The 12,912-nt window shown below is 42.8% G+C and overlaps 1 protein-coding gene across 2 annotated transcripts in view; it reads right to left on the minus strand.

Moving 5' to 3' along the window:
• Positions 1-6,128, minus strand: part of SNPH (syntaphilin) — a 41,468-nt gene extending 35,340 nt beyond the window's left edge. The window contains exons 1-2 of one of the 2 annotated variants that reach the window (XM_010361304.2): positions 6,022-6,128; positions 5,659-5,765 (exon numbers count right to left, since the gene is read on the minus strand). The gene's annotated coding sequence lies outside the window, so the exon portion shown is untranslated. The remainder of the gene's footprint in view (positions 1-5,658; positions 5,766-6,021) is intronic. The other variant, XM_030915765.1, reaches the window with a different exon arrangement.
• Between the last annotated feature and the right edge of the window lie 6,784 nt (positions 6,129-12,912).

The following is a 12,912-nucleotide window of genomic DNA, read 5'->3' on the forward strand; positions in this document are numbered from 1 at the left end:
CCTCTTTCAAGCAAGCACTTTCCAATTTGCTACAATCCCCAAACAGCCCAACCGGCCTGTTTTACCTTTGTAGACAACTACATTTGACATCCCTTGCTTACCATATTTCATTTCGGTATAGAGACTTCCTAATGACCTTAGGAGACAACATCATTTCCCAGTTTTACAGATGAGGAAACAGAGGTTCTGAGGGAAAAAATAACTGGGCCAAGATTCAAACCCCAGCAGCCCAACTTCAGAGCCAAACATGAGAACACTAGTCTGTGGCAAAATGAGGAAAATAAAGACAATGCAGTGAGTTTTTAACAAAGCAAAACGTATTCAATTTGAAGGAATACCATTTTTCCCCTGATAATATGGCCTCATTACTTGGGGGAATAGAAATATTAAAATGTTCTTTCTTTTATTATATGACAGTGATAGTAAAGAGAACCCTACGTGTCATCTGAATGTCCTCATCTGGTAAAATAAAAAGCTAGCTAACTGAGGATGGATTCCCAAATGCACTGATCTTTGTGAAATCTAAGTCCAAGACCCACTGCTCTGCTACAGATTTCCTGTACTAGTATGACAGCAATCTTCTGTTACTTCTCTTGGTTAAAACAAAACAAAAACTCATAACTTCATCTAACTATATCTGCATCATTCTATTTTTGAAGAGGTGGCTTTTGAACTGAGCCTTTCCCAAGCCCTCTCCCTCCAGCAAATCCACAGAGCAATTGTTCATGTCTCTTGTTATATTTATTATTCCTCAAGTTACAATTATATGTATCCTATCCACCCTTCTACCCCCTAAAGTCATTACAGAACAGAAGAAAGACACTTTGGGAGGTCAAGGCAAATGGATTGCCTGAGGTTAGGAGTTCAAGACCAGCCTGGCTAACATGGTGAAACCCCGTCTCTACTAAAAATACTAAAATTATCCGGGCATGGTGGCACATGCCTATAGTCCCAGTTACTTGGGACGCTGAGGAAGGAGAATCACTTGAACCCGGGAGGCGGAGGTTGCAGTGAGCCAAGATCATACCACTGCACTCCAGCCTGGGTGACAGAGCAAGACTCTGCCTCCAAAAAACAAAAAGAAGAAGAAGAAAGAGTTTCTGAATTGTTAGCCACTCAGAGCTAGAAGGGCTCTTAGAGATCATCACTCCTGACTCCCATTTTGCAGGCATGGAAAAGCAAAGGGTCTGACCTAAGGCCACCCAGTGGGTCAATGGCAGAGCTGGGGTGAGGACCCAAGTCTCCTGACTCCTCAGTGCTGGCTCTTCCGGCTGCGCCAGGCTGCTCTCCAGCCACTCCCTTTTGGTTGGCTCAGCACCTCAATTCAGAGGACAGTGCTGAGCATGCGACAAACATGTCACAAACATCTGTCCATTAATGCAAAGCAGCCTGGGGCACACACACCTCAGCCTCTCCAAGGCCCTCGGCTTGAGCTTCACACCACCTGCATTGAGACTTCCCTCGGCACCAGCTGCCCATCAAATGGAGAACTGGCACCCGGGGCCTCTGGTGGCCTAAATGTAGAAAGACCCCATGTGGCTTAGAAATGCAATCCCCATTAGGCCAGAGTTATGAACCAAGCCCTGCTGAGTAATCTTAGGCAAATGACTTCACCTCTCAGGTGTTAGGTGTTCCTCCAGACAGGTGGGATGCCTAGAATAGAAATGAAGAAGAATTCCCCAAGCCTAGCAGATGATTATAGGCACAAGACAGTCTTTGTCAGAGGAATTCCAAAATCCTGCTTCTAGAAGTCTCTAAGGACAGGAAAGGTTCTGGTCTACCTGGGACAAATGGAGAGTTCCATCGAAACTATGCCACAGAGTGAGCTTGGATGGTCCCCCAGACTCTGTGTCCACCTTGTGTATCGATGAGGACAGGAGCCAACAAGTCTTTAGGGCTGTTTGGAAACATTCTAAATCGAGTAGAACCCTTTACTATTATTATTAAATTATTATTCACAAGCTCAATGCCAAAAATAGAGATAACAATGGCATCATCTCTCTAAAGCCTTCCTGACCTACTCAGTAGGAAAGATCATTCCCCTCCCCCATCCTCCCACCCCATCACACACATATCAGTATATCTTATAGCTTCCAGATGTTTTCTCATATCTGCATGTTTAGGTATCTGTCTCCCTCTGTTAGATATGAGCTTCCTGCAACTAGGACTCACCATTTACTCTTTCCTGCATGCGTGCACTTAGCCCAGGGCTTAGCTAATAAATAAGGACAAACGCTGATCAATGTTTAGCAAGTTCAGGAATCCCCTCCACCTCCAATACTGGAACAAGGTTGCATGTAGGCCTTTTAGAGTCAGTAGATGCATGCAGATCATTTGAGGGATGGGAGCTCTCCGAGGGAAACTGGCTGACCCAAGGTTACTCAGTTATTGAGAGGGCTCAGACTAAAAGCAACCCTTTGGACACCCAGTCCAGTGCACTTCCAGCTAAACATTTTCTAGGTTCTATGACACACTGGTTGTATGACTCTGCATAAGACCCTTCACCTCTCCACCCTGGCTTTCTCACTTATACAAATGGGTAAATTTACATATACTGCCTACATAATGGGATGATCTGAGCAGTAAATTATTGAACCTGTGTAAAACAGAGCACAACACATAAGAAGACTAAAAAAGTGTATCTGTCCTGACTGTCATTCAGGCCTAACCATCATCCTCAGTAAAGGGGCATCCACCAACCATCAGCATAGCAGAGCTCATGGTGAAAGGAAAACTCTCCATTCCTGGCTCACACAGTTTTCAACCAGGAAATACCCTGCAACAATCACCTCCGAGAAATGCCTGATCGCCCACCACAAATTGTTCACAGCTTTTTCTTCTCCAAATCCCTATTCACACCTGCAAGTGCACACACAACTCACAGCATCAGCAAGGTATGCATGAAGAGGCAGGGAAACCTTTGGAAGAGGATGATCCCGACAGACCTGGTGTCAGGTAACAGTTTTAGCTGTGCAATCCTGAGCAAGTCACTTAATCTCTCCAAGCCTCAGTCTCCTCATCTTTGAAATAGGCATAATTTTCTTTAAGGATTACCTGAGATAGTTAATAGTCTGGGACTTCATAAATGACTTTGAGGGTAATAATAATTGTCCAATTCTTATTTAACAAAATCCACTTGACAGAATATCAGAAGCAGAAGGAGTCTTAGAAATCACTTAGTCCAGTCCCATCATTATATAGATGGGCACAGCGAGGCCTTGAGGGGAGGCCTGACTGGCCCAAGGTCACATAATAAAGCAGTGGTTCAACAGGACATGGGACCTGGGTCTCCTGACTTTCTACTTAATATCCATGTTGGCCCACTTGATTCTAATTATCTGCTCCCTCCCTCAAACGCAGAAAATGGCTAGAATCATTCCTTTCCCAATCCTCCTCCCTTCACAGTCATCTCACACCAGCCAGCACCATCTGTATCCCTTTTTGCCAACATCACTACCCACCCAGGCACATCTGGCCCCTTTTGGTCTAGTCAGGAGCTCTAGAGGAGAAGGCAAAGCATCTGTTAATCACCAGCAATAGCAATAATAACAAGAGTTGTAATAGCAATAATAATAACAACCAACAACCTGGACGATGTCCTACACTTAAAGTGGCTTTCACCTATACAATCAACACATTCCCACAGTTTCTCCCTAACCTAGCTGGCTTAGGGACATAATTTCCTCAAGTTTGTTTCATTCAACACTTATGGGGCACCTACTTTGGGCCTACTCATGGGCCAGAGACTGGAGACACAGAAAGGAATACGACAGGGTCTCTGCCAAACAGGAATTTAGGGTGGGGGTAGGGGGACATGACAACTTCTTTTGGCCCAAATGGTGCAGCAGCAAAATTCCGCACCCGAACCTATGGATAACCTCCTTTATCATGCGGTCAAAAGGCAGGAAGTATCTGTGGAATAAAGAGGAGTGAGAAAGGCTTGAGTGCTAGGCTGAAAATGACAGCAGGAAGGAAGATAAAGAATCAAAAATACAGGCACCAAATACTTGACTGCCTGGCCTCAGGGTGACTCTAGGGAGACACTCCAGGGAGGGCAAGAGAGCCACAGTGGGATTCATGTGAGATCCGGAAGACCTGATCTTTGCCCTGCTGCCAGCACACAAGATTCTGCTGCTTCTGTTCCATCAGAGACTCCGCCCTTGGATGCCAGGATTTTCCAAACCCAATGCTGGGCTACAGGCTTCCTTAGGACCATCATTTGCTAGAATGATGTCACAACCCTTGCAGTGGAAATGTTGCTGCCTAGGCCCTCAGCCTGGTGGCCCAATACACTTCAGCATTCATTACCCCTGGCAGGGACACCATCTGCAGGGGTGTGGAAGAGACAGGCAGGGGAGGGGCAGGAGAAAAGGACTAAAAGCAGCCACCTCTTCTCTTTCCCCAGTCTATCTCCCAAGTCCTGAGTTCCTGAGAACCTACTATGTGCCAGGCACAGGCACTATTTTAGGTGCTTCCACATACATCTCATTTAATTTTCACATCAGCCCTGTGTGGGGTGTACCCCTAGATTTACAGATGGAGAAACTGAAGCTGGGGGAAGGGAAGTCACTTGGCAGCTCAGGCATGTCAACATAAGACTGTCTGGCACCTCCAGTTCCTTCAGGCCCACAAGGTCAGTGTTTCACTTAAGAAGTCAGAGTTGAAAGAGATCAACTGAGGAAACCCCAGTTATTTCATGGACCCAAATTTAAATTGCCTTAGCAGAGGGGTCCCCCTGACATGTAAAAGCTGCTTGAGTGATATACTAAAATTATACAGATCATTTATTCCAATTCCTGCATTTAACAGATGAGCAGACAGACACCCACGCCTGAAGAATTTTAAGATGGCTACTTGTGGCCAACTAGCAAGTTAAGGGTCTAGAATCCCAATCTCTGGCACTTTTCTTACACAACTCTGCCTGCAGAGATCACCTTTTTCTGAGAAGCTCCTCCAGCCCATCCCGACACCACCAGATGAGCAGAGAAGGCAGAGGAAACAGGCAGCATGTGACCGGCCTCTCCTTCAGTCTGCAGGGTTGGGAAAAGGAATATGGGGCTCCCCAGGCTAGTAGGTGTTGCAAACAGCCCAGCTCCCTGCTGGGGAGTGGAAGGCTTCATATCCCAGGGAAGCTCCAGGGAGACTGAGGCTCAGATCGTCCACTCTAGGACTTATGGGCATTTTTTCCCCCAGACCTACTGCAGGGCCCTGATGCTTCTCAGAGGGAAAGATGGGACGGAAGCAGTCACTGGCACTTGACCTTGGGGTGGGTGTGGGGTTCCATCCTTCTCCCATCCCCAGGTACCCCTGCTCCTCCTCGAAGAAGGAAAAGAGAAGCTTAAATGTTTGCCAAATCCCAGAAGAGAAAGACAAATAAAAATTGGGGGGTGGGTTCCCTAAAAACCTGCTAATCGCCCACTTTGGGCATCTTCCCTGCTGCAATCAGCACCCTCTAATTCGTACATTTCAAGGAGGGGGAGGGAGGGAAGCGCTTAAAGGGATGTATGGGAATGAAGGGAGGGTAAGAATGAGTCACGATTAACCCCTCTTAGGCTGGTGCCCTCCAAGGGATTCTACCGCAGCGAGCGGTTGCAAGCGGCCCCCACCTGCCGCGGTGCAGCGCAGGGCCAGCTCCCCGCTCCGCCGCGGCCTCCTCACCTGAGTCCACTCGCCCTCCGCAGCCCAGCCGGCTCGCACCACTCCGGCCCGGCTTGGCGCAGCGCCTCTGCAGTCGCTGCTGCAGCCGCCTGGCCCTGATCAGCGACCTGCGGGGTTAGGAAAAAGAGATAGACCGGGGCGGGTGAGCGCGGGCGGGGGACACCCGGGCAGCTGAGCCCCCGGCCGCTGACAGCTGGGCCGCTGCAGCCAGAAGGCTTGGAGGGCAGGCTGCCTGCCTGGCGCTCGGTCCCCTCCTCCTCGCGGCCCGCGGCCCCCACCCCACACCCTGGCACTTGGCACTCTGGACTGCGGCGGGTGCAGCTGGGCGGTGGGCCTGGAGGTCCCCGGGGTCCTTGTCATCACCTGCGGAGGCTTCCATGGCTTCAGCTGCCCTGCCGGGGCCGCCGAATTGCTCTCCCGAGCCCCTGCAGGAGGCGGCTAGCTGGGTGCTCGCCGGGGCTGGGGCTGCCGGGAGGGAGGGGCGGGGAGGGTGAGGTGGATGGAGGGGACCAGCCAGTCGGCGGCTCGCCGGCAGCTGCGTAAGCGGCCCGTCTTTACTTTCCTTCTTAAAGAGATAGTTAGTATCTTGCTCTACAGGGCCTGGGAGCAGAGACAACGAGCACACGGGGAACGGGGACTCCCACCTACACACCAGCCGGTATTTTGAGCTGGGCGGTCGATCGGGCATGGTGGAAAGAGTCTTGGTTAGCTGTGTGACCCTGTGCAAGTCCCTTCACCTCTCTGGGCCTCAGCTTTTTCTTCCGTAACATGGGGTGATGATACCAATCTCACTCCCTGGCACATAGTTGGCTCTAGTTAAATAGTAATTTTTATCTAAAAGCCTTTAGGAACATTTTTCATTGCCCAAACCAAGTCTGAGTACCAGGGGTATTTCATGTGAATGGCAAGCACTTGGGCTACTAAAAATGATGGCAGGAATCTTAAGTATCTGAAAATGGAAATGTTTTCCTTTGAAGTAGTAAAAAGGTGAATCACTGGAAAGATCTCGGAGAGATAAGCAATCACAACTTAAAATGTTCATTGTGGCCGTTTTCCCTCTGTCTTCCATCTGATATCACAGGGGAAACAACAAGACCAAAAACTCCAAAAAACTGGATTTTCTGCCTAGCCCTTCCATTTCTAGCCATACAACTTTATATAAGTTAACTCACCTTCTGGGCTTGGTTTCTTATCTGCTTCATGTGTGGGAAGTAGGTGAGTGAGAATGGGCTCCTTCTTTCTGAACCAGCCCTGTCTGATCTGTCATTACTTTGCTCTAAACCATCCAGTGGTTTTCTGTAACCATCCAGTGGTTTTCTGTATCGCTCTCCACTACATGCCCTTATCTTACTCCAGCTCTCTGACTTCATCTTACATGGCTCTCCCCATCACTCACTTTTCTCCCATCAAACTCTCCTTCTTGCTGAGGCCTCACTGCTGGGTCTTTGCATTTGCTGTCCCCTTTGCCTAAAGCATGCCAGAGAGCCACATGGTTCAATCCGTCCCCCCCTCCAGGTCTCTGCTCAAATGTTACTGTCTCAGGGAGGCCTTCCTTAACCATTCTACATAAAATACTAACTCCCTCCTCTCCATCTCCTTTGCACCTAGTTTTGCTATATTGAATTACCAGCTGACATAGTGTATATTTACTATTTGTCATTTGTCACTCCCACTAGAATGTATACTTCATGAGGGAAGGCACTTTGTTTTTTTCCCTTGCTGTATTTCCAGTGTCCAGAGCAGTGCCTAACATAGTAGGAGCTCAATAAATATTGACTAAGCACACATTGTGCCCAGCCCCAGTCTCCTATGGGAACACTCGGCCAGATGCCATCCTGGAAGTCTTTTTGTCTTAAGTCTCTTAAGGCTCTTAAGTCCTTACGTCTGTTTACTCTCACTGGTGCTGAACTTGGTACCCTCCACTCTCTGCGCCAAGCTGACTTTTCCAAGAGAAGAATTTGTGAAGTGCCTTCGCTGATTTACATCATGACTCTGCAGTACTGGCCTGGTGAGAAATAGTTAATATTGATAATGTACATGAAAAAATAATTATTTTAAGTTTACTGTTGCTTTTCACAGTCAAATCTTTTCCTATATCTCTGAGCTGCAATAACTCCATTACTTTTTTGCAACAAATGCTAGTAAATTTTGGAGGAGACATTGATTCTATTTTCTCCTGGATTCAGTTAAACTGTATCCTATCAGATAGCCATTATTATGTATTCTAGAAAAACATGGCAGAGCAATTGTAGCAGGAATAGGAAACGAGTTGAAAAAGCCATGTGAAATGTTGAGGCCTTCTGTCCAAAACACCTAACGCTATATTAGCAAGTTAATTGATAAAATGTTTTATCTGCTCTAACGCTCACTGAAATTATATAAGTGACATTTTTACACTTAAAGCGAAACCAAAGGAAGCCATGTAATTATTATAGGTTTAGCAGGAGAACATTTCTGAGATTGTCATTAAAATTTTTTTTGTCTGTTCCCATGCTGTTTTGTTTATTAATAGAGATGGGGCTTTACTATGTTGCCCAGACTGGTCTCCAACTCCTGGTCTTAAGCAATCCTCAGCCTCCCAAAGTGCTGGGATTACAGGCTTGAGTCACCATGCCTGGTTGTCCCATCCTCATGTGTGTATGTGTGTGGGGTTTTGTGTGGGGTTTTTTGTTTTGTTTTGCTTGATACTTAGAAGACTACATTTCCCAGAAATCTCCACAAGGAACTTCCCCAAAGTAAGAGAGCACCTTCACTCACATTACTCCCATGTGGAATGGTGTTAGCCAGTATTCTCTTTAGCATCAGGAAGCAGATGATTGAAAACTGTGTTTAGTTATAATGTAAATTGCAACAAATGAGGATTATGCATATAAAACAAAATTATTCCTAAGAAATCAGTAATTTTGTTTTGTTTTGGACTAGTTGAAAATACATAAAAATTTTTTTTTAGTTTCAAAAACAATTTTATTCCAATTCTAGCTAAGCATACTCTCCCACAGAATGCAGCAATAAAACCTGAACAAAATGCATACAGCAGCTATTTGAGGATTCTGAAGACAAAATACTAGCAGGCACATTGGGGAAGAAGCCAGAATTTGACATACCCTACCACTGAACTACTGGTGAATTTATCATTTTTATTTATTCCTATAATTTCTGGCCTGGTCTCAAGGCAGATCAAAATCTGGAATTGGGGCTCAATAAAGAGAAAGCTCCCAAAGAATCTCCCTAGTTTTGACTTGAAGATCAGGAAAAAGGACTTCTGATGCTCAGAGTATATGGGAGATATCATTTTTCTTCTCCTTTCAAATCTTTTCTCCATTGTCTCATGACCCAGTCTCTAGGCCATCCTGCAGTGGTGTCTGTGACAGCAGACACAGGTGTCTAAAACTCTGAGCGAGGAGAAACTACTTCAATAAAAGTAGCTGTAGTCCTGAGGGAGGGTGAGTCCCTGCTGTTTTTTTGTCTCTGTCCTCCTACCACCTGGTCCCAGATGCAAGTTCAATTGTGGAAAGTAGGCAGCAAAGCAGAACAGAGTAAATAAAGCTCCAAACTCCAGCATTCTGGTGAACCCTAGAGAGGATAAACCAAATGATGATAATGATAATAATAATAGTTTTCAGTTACTGCTGAAAATTAAAAACAAAACAAGATCTTGAGAGCAGTCAGAGAAAAATGATGCATTAATAATACAGGAATAGGCTGGATGCAGTGGCTCACACTTGTAATCCCTGCACTTTGGGAGGCCAAGAGGCAGATTGCTTGAGGCCAGGAGTTTGAGAACAGCCTGGGCAATATGGCAAGACCCCACCTCTACAAAAAATACAAAAATCAGCTGTGTGTAGTGGCGTTTGCCTGTAGTCCCAGTTACTCGGGAGGCTGAAGTGGGAAGATTGCTGGAGCCCGGGAGGTCGAGGTTGCAGTGAGCCATGACTAACTGCACCATTGCACTGTAGCCTGGGTGACAGAGCAAGACCCTGTCTCAAAAAAAAAAAAAAAAAAAAAAAAAAAACCAGGAATAATAATTTAAATAACTGTGGATTTCTTACCAGAAACCATGGAGGGCAGAATATAGAACAAATTTTTTAAATTGCTTAAAGGGTTGTCAACCAGGATTTTGAACCCAGCAAAAATATCCTTTAGAAATTTTTGAAATTTCACTTTAGGAAGTGAAATAAACACATTCTCCAATTAAGGAAAATGAAGATAATTCATTGCCAGCACACTTGCTCTAAAAGAACTACTGAATTAAATTCTTCAGACAAAAGGGACATTATATTAGAAAGAAATTTGGAACATCAGGAAGGAAGGAGAACAAAAATGGTAAATATTTGGGTAAATTTAATAGGCTATCTTCTCTTGATCTTTTAAAATATGTTTGACAGTTGAAAGTAACAATTGTTGATGGGGGTTTAATGTATGTAGATAAGACAAGTACAATATAAAGGAGGAGTATGTATATTCCTTTACAATATAAAGGGACCTATATGGTGTAAGATTTTTACACTCCTCTTGAAGTGGTAAAATATCAATTCTAAGTAGGGCATGAAAAGTTAAGTATGTATTTTGTAACCCCTAGAATAGCTATTTTTAAAATCTATAACAAAAAAAATGATAAAAAAACAAAAAACAAAAAACAAAAAAACACAATGGGCCGGGTGCAGTGGCTTACGCCTGTAATCCCAGAACTTTGGGAGGTAGAGGTGGGTGGATCACTTGAGGCCAGGAGTTCAAGACAACCCTGGCCAACAGGTCTGTATTAAAAATACAAAACCCGGTCTCTATTAAAAATACAAAAACTAGCTGAGTGGGGTGGTGTGTACCTGTAATCCCAGCTACTCAGGAGGCTGAGGCACGGGAATTGCTTGAACCCGGGAGGGAGAGGTTGTAGTGAGCTGAGACTGCACCTCTGCACTCCAGCCTGGGCAACAGAGTGAGACTCTGTCAGAAAAAAGAAAAAGAAGTAAAAATGGAATTCCAAAAAATTCCAAATATTCCTAAAGAAGGCAAGAAAGGGGAAAACAGGGGAATAAAAATTAAAGGGAACAAACAGTAAAAAAAAAAAAAAAAAAATCCAAAAATCCTAAATAAAATCCAAAATCCAAAAATGTCAATAATTACATTAAATATAAGTGATCTAAAATTTACACTTCAATTAAAATAGAGATTATCCAAATGGATAAGAAAATTATTTAATGCAGTCTACAAGAAATTCACTTTAACTATAATGAATGATATAGGTAGGCTAAAAGCAAAAGATAAAAAAAGATATACCATGCAAATACTAATCAAAGGAAAGATGGAATAACTATATTAATATTAGAAAAAGTAGACTACAGAGCAAAAAATATTACCAGGAATAAAGATAATTATAAAATAATAAAAGGGTCATTTCACCAAGAAGATGTAATAATTATAAATGTATATGCACCTAATAAAAGAGCTTCAAAATATATAAAGCAAAAACTGACAGAATGGAAAGGGGAAATAAATAGATCCACAATTATAGCTGGAGACACATTTTTTATCAGTAACTGATAGAACTAGCAGACAAAATAAACAAGGATGTAGAGGAACTAAACAACACTATGAACCAACTAGGTCCAACTGACATTTATAGAACACTCCACCTAACAAATGCAGAACAGAGTTGATCCTTGAACAACACAGCTTTGAACTGTGTGTGTCCATTTCTATGTGGATTTTCTTCTGACTCTGCCATCCCTGAGACAGCAACACTAACCCCTCCTCTTTCTCCTCCTCCTCAGCCTACTCAATGTGAAGATGAAGACCTTTATGTTGATCCACTTCTACTTAATGAATAGAAAATATATTTCTCTTCCTTGTGATTTTCTTAATAACATTTTCTTTTCTCTAGCTTGCTTTATTGTAAGAATACAGTATATAATACATATACAACATATGTGCTAATCGGCAGTTTATATTATAGGTAAGACTTCTGGTCAACAGTAGGCTATTAGTAGTTAAGTTGTTGGGGAGTCAAAACGTATACACAAATTTTCAACTTAGTATAGGGTCATAAAATAAATCTTAATGAATTTAAAAGAATTGAAATCATTTAAAGCATGTTCTCTCACCATAATGGAATTAAACTCAAAACCAATTACTGGAAATATTCCTTAGAAACTGAACATACTATACTTCTAAATAATCTGCAGGTAAAAGACCTGCAAGTCTCAAGGGAAATTAGAAAATATTTTTAACAGAACAAAAGTGAAGATATAACATATAAGCATCTGTGTGATGCAGCTAAAGCAGTGCCTAGAGGGAAACATAGAGCTTTATGTGTTTACATTAGAAAGGAGAGAAGATCTCAAATCAGTTATCTAAGCCTCCACCTTAATAAAACTAGAAAGAGCAAAATAAGCCCAAAGCAAGTCAAAGGAAAATAATAATAAATGTAAAAGCAGGAATAAACGAAATGAAACAGAAAGCAGAAAAACAAAAGAGAAAATCTTTTTAAAAGATCAATAAAATTAATAAGCCTCTAGCACAACTGAAAAGAGAAAACATATTAACAATGTCTGAAATGAAAGAGGGGTTATTACTATGGACCCCACAGACACTAAAAGGATAATAAGGGAATACTCTGAACAACTCTACACACATAAACTCACCAATGTAGATGAAATAGATCAATTGCTTAAAATAAGAAACTACCCAAACTCATTCAAAATGATATAAATAACTGAATAATCCTACAACTATTTAAAAAACTGAATTCATAGTTAAAAAAACTTTACAAAATATAAATATCCAGATCCAGATTGTTTATGGGTGAATTCTATCAACTATTTCAAGAAGAAATAACACAAATGCACACAATCTATTGTAGAAAACTAGAATAGGAGGAAATACTTTCTAAGTTATTTTATGAGGCCAGTATAACCCTGATACCAAAACCAGAAAAAGACAGTAAAAGAAAAATACAGACCAATATCAGATGACAAATCCACATGAAAGGATATTCAACATAATTAGTCATTAGGAAAATGCAAATCAAAACCATGAGATGCTCACTAGGATTGCTATAATTTTAAAAAGGGACAATAACAAGTATTGTCAAGGATATTAAGAAATTGGAACTCTGATGTATTGCTGGTAGAAATGTAGTATGGTGCAGCTACTTTGGAAAACAGTTTGACAGCTCCTCAAAAAGTTAAACATAAAGTTATCATGTGACCTGGCAATTCCACGCCTAGGTATATAACCAAGAAAAATAAAAACTTATAT

Source organism: Rhinopithecus roxellana, chromosome 13 (genome assembly GCF_007565055.1).
Source record: "Rhinopithecus roxellana isolate Shanxi Qingling chromosome 13, ASM756505v1, whole genome shotgun sequence".
NCBI lineage: Eukaryota > Metazoa > Chordata > Mammalia > Primates > Cercopithecidae > Rhinopithecus > Rhinopithecus roxellana.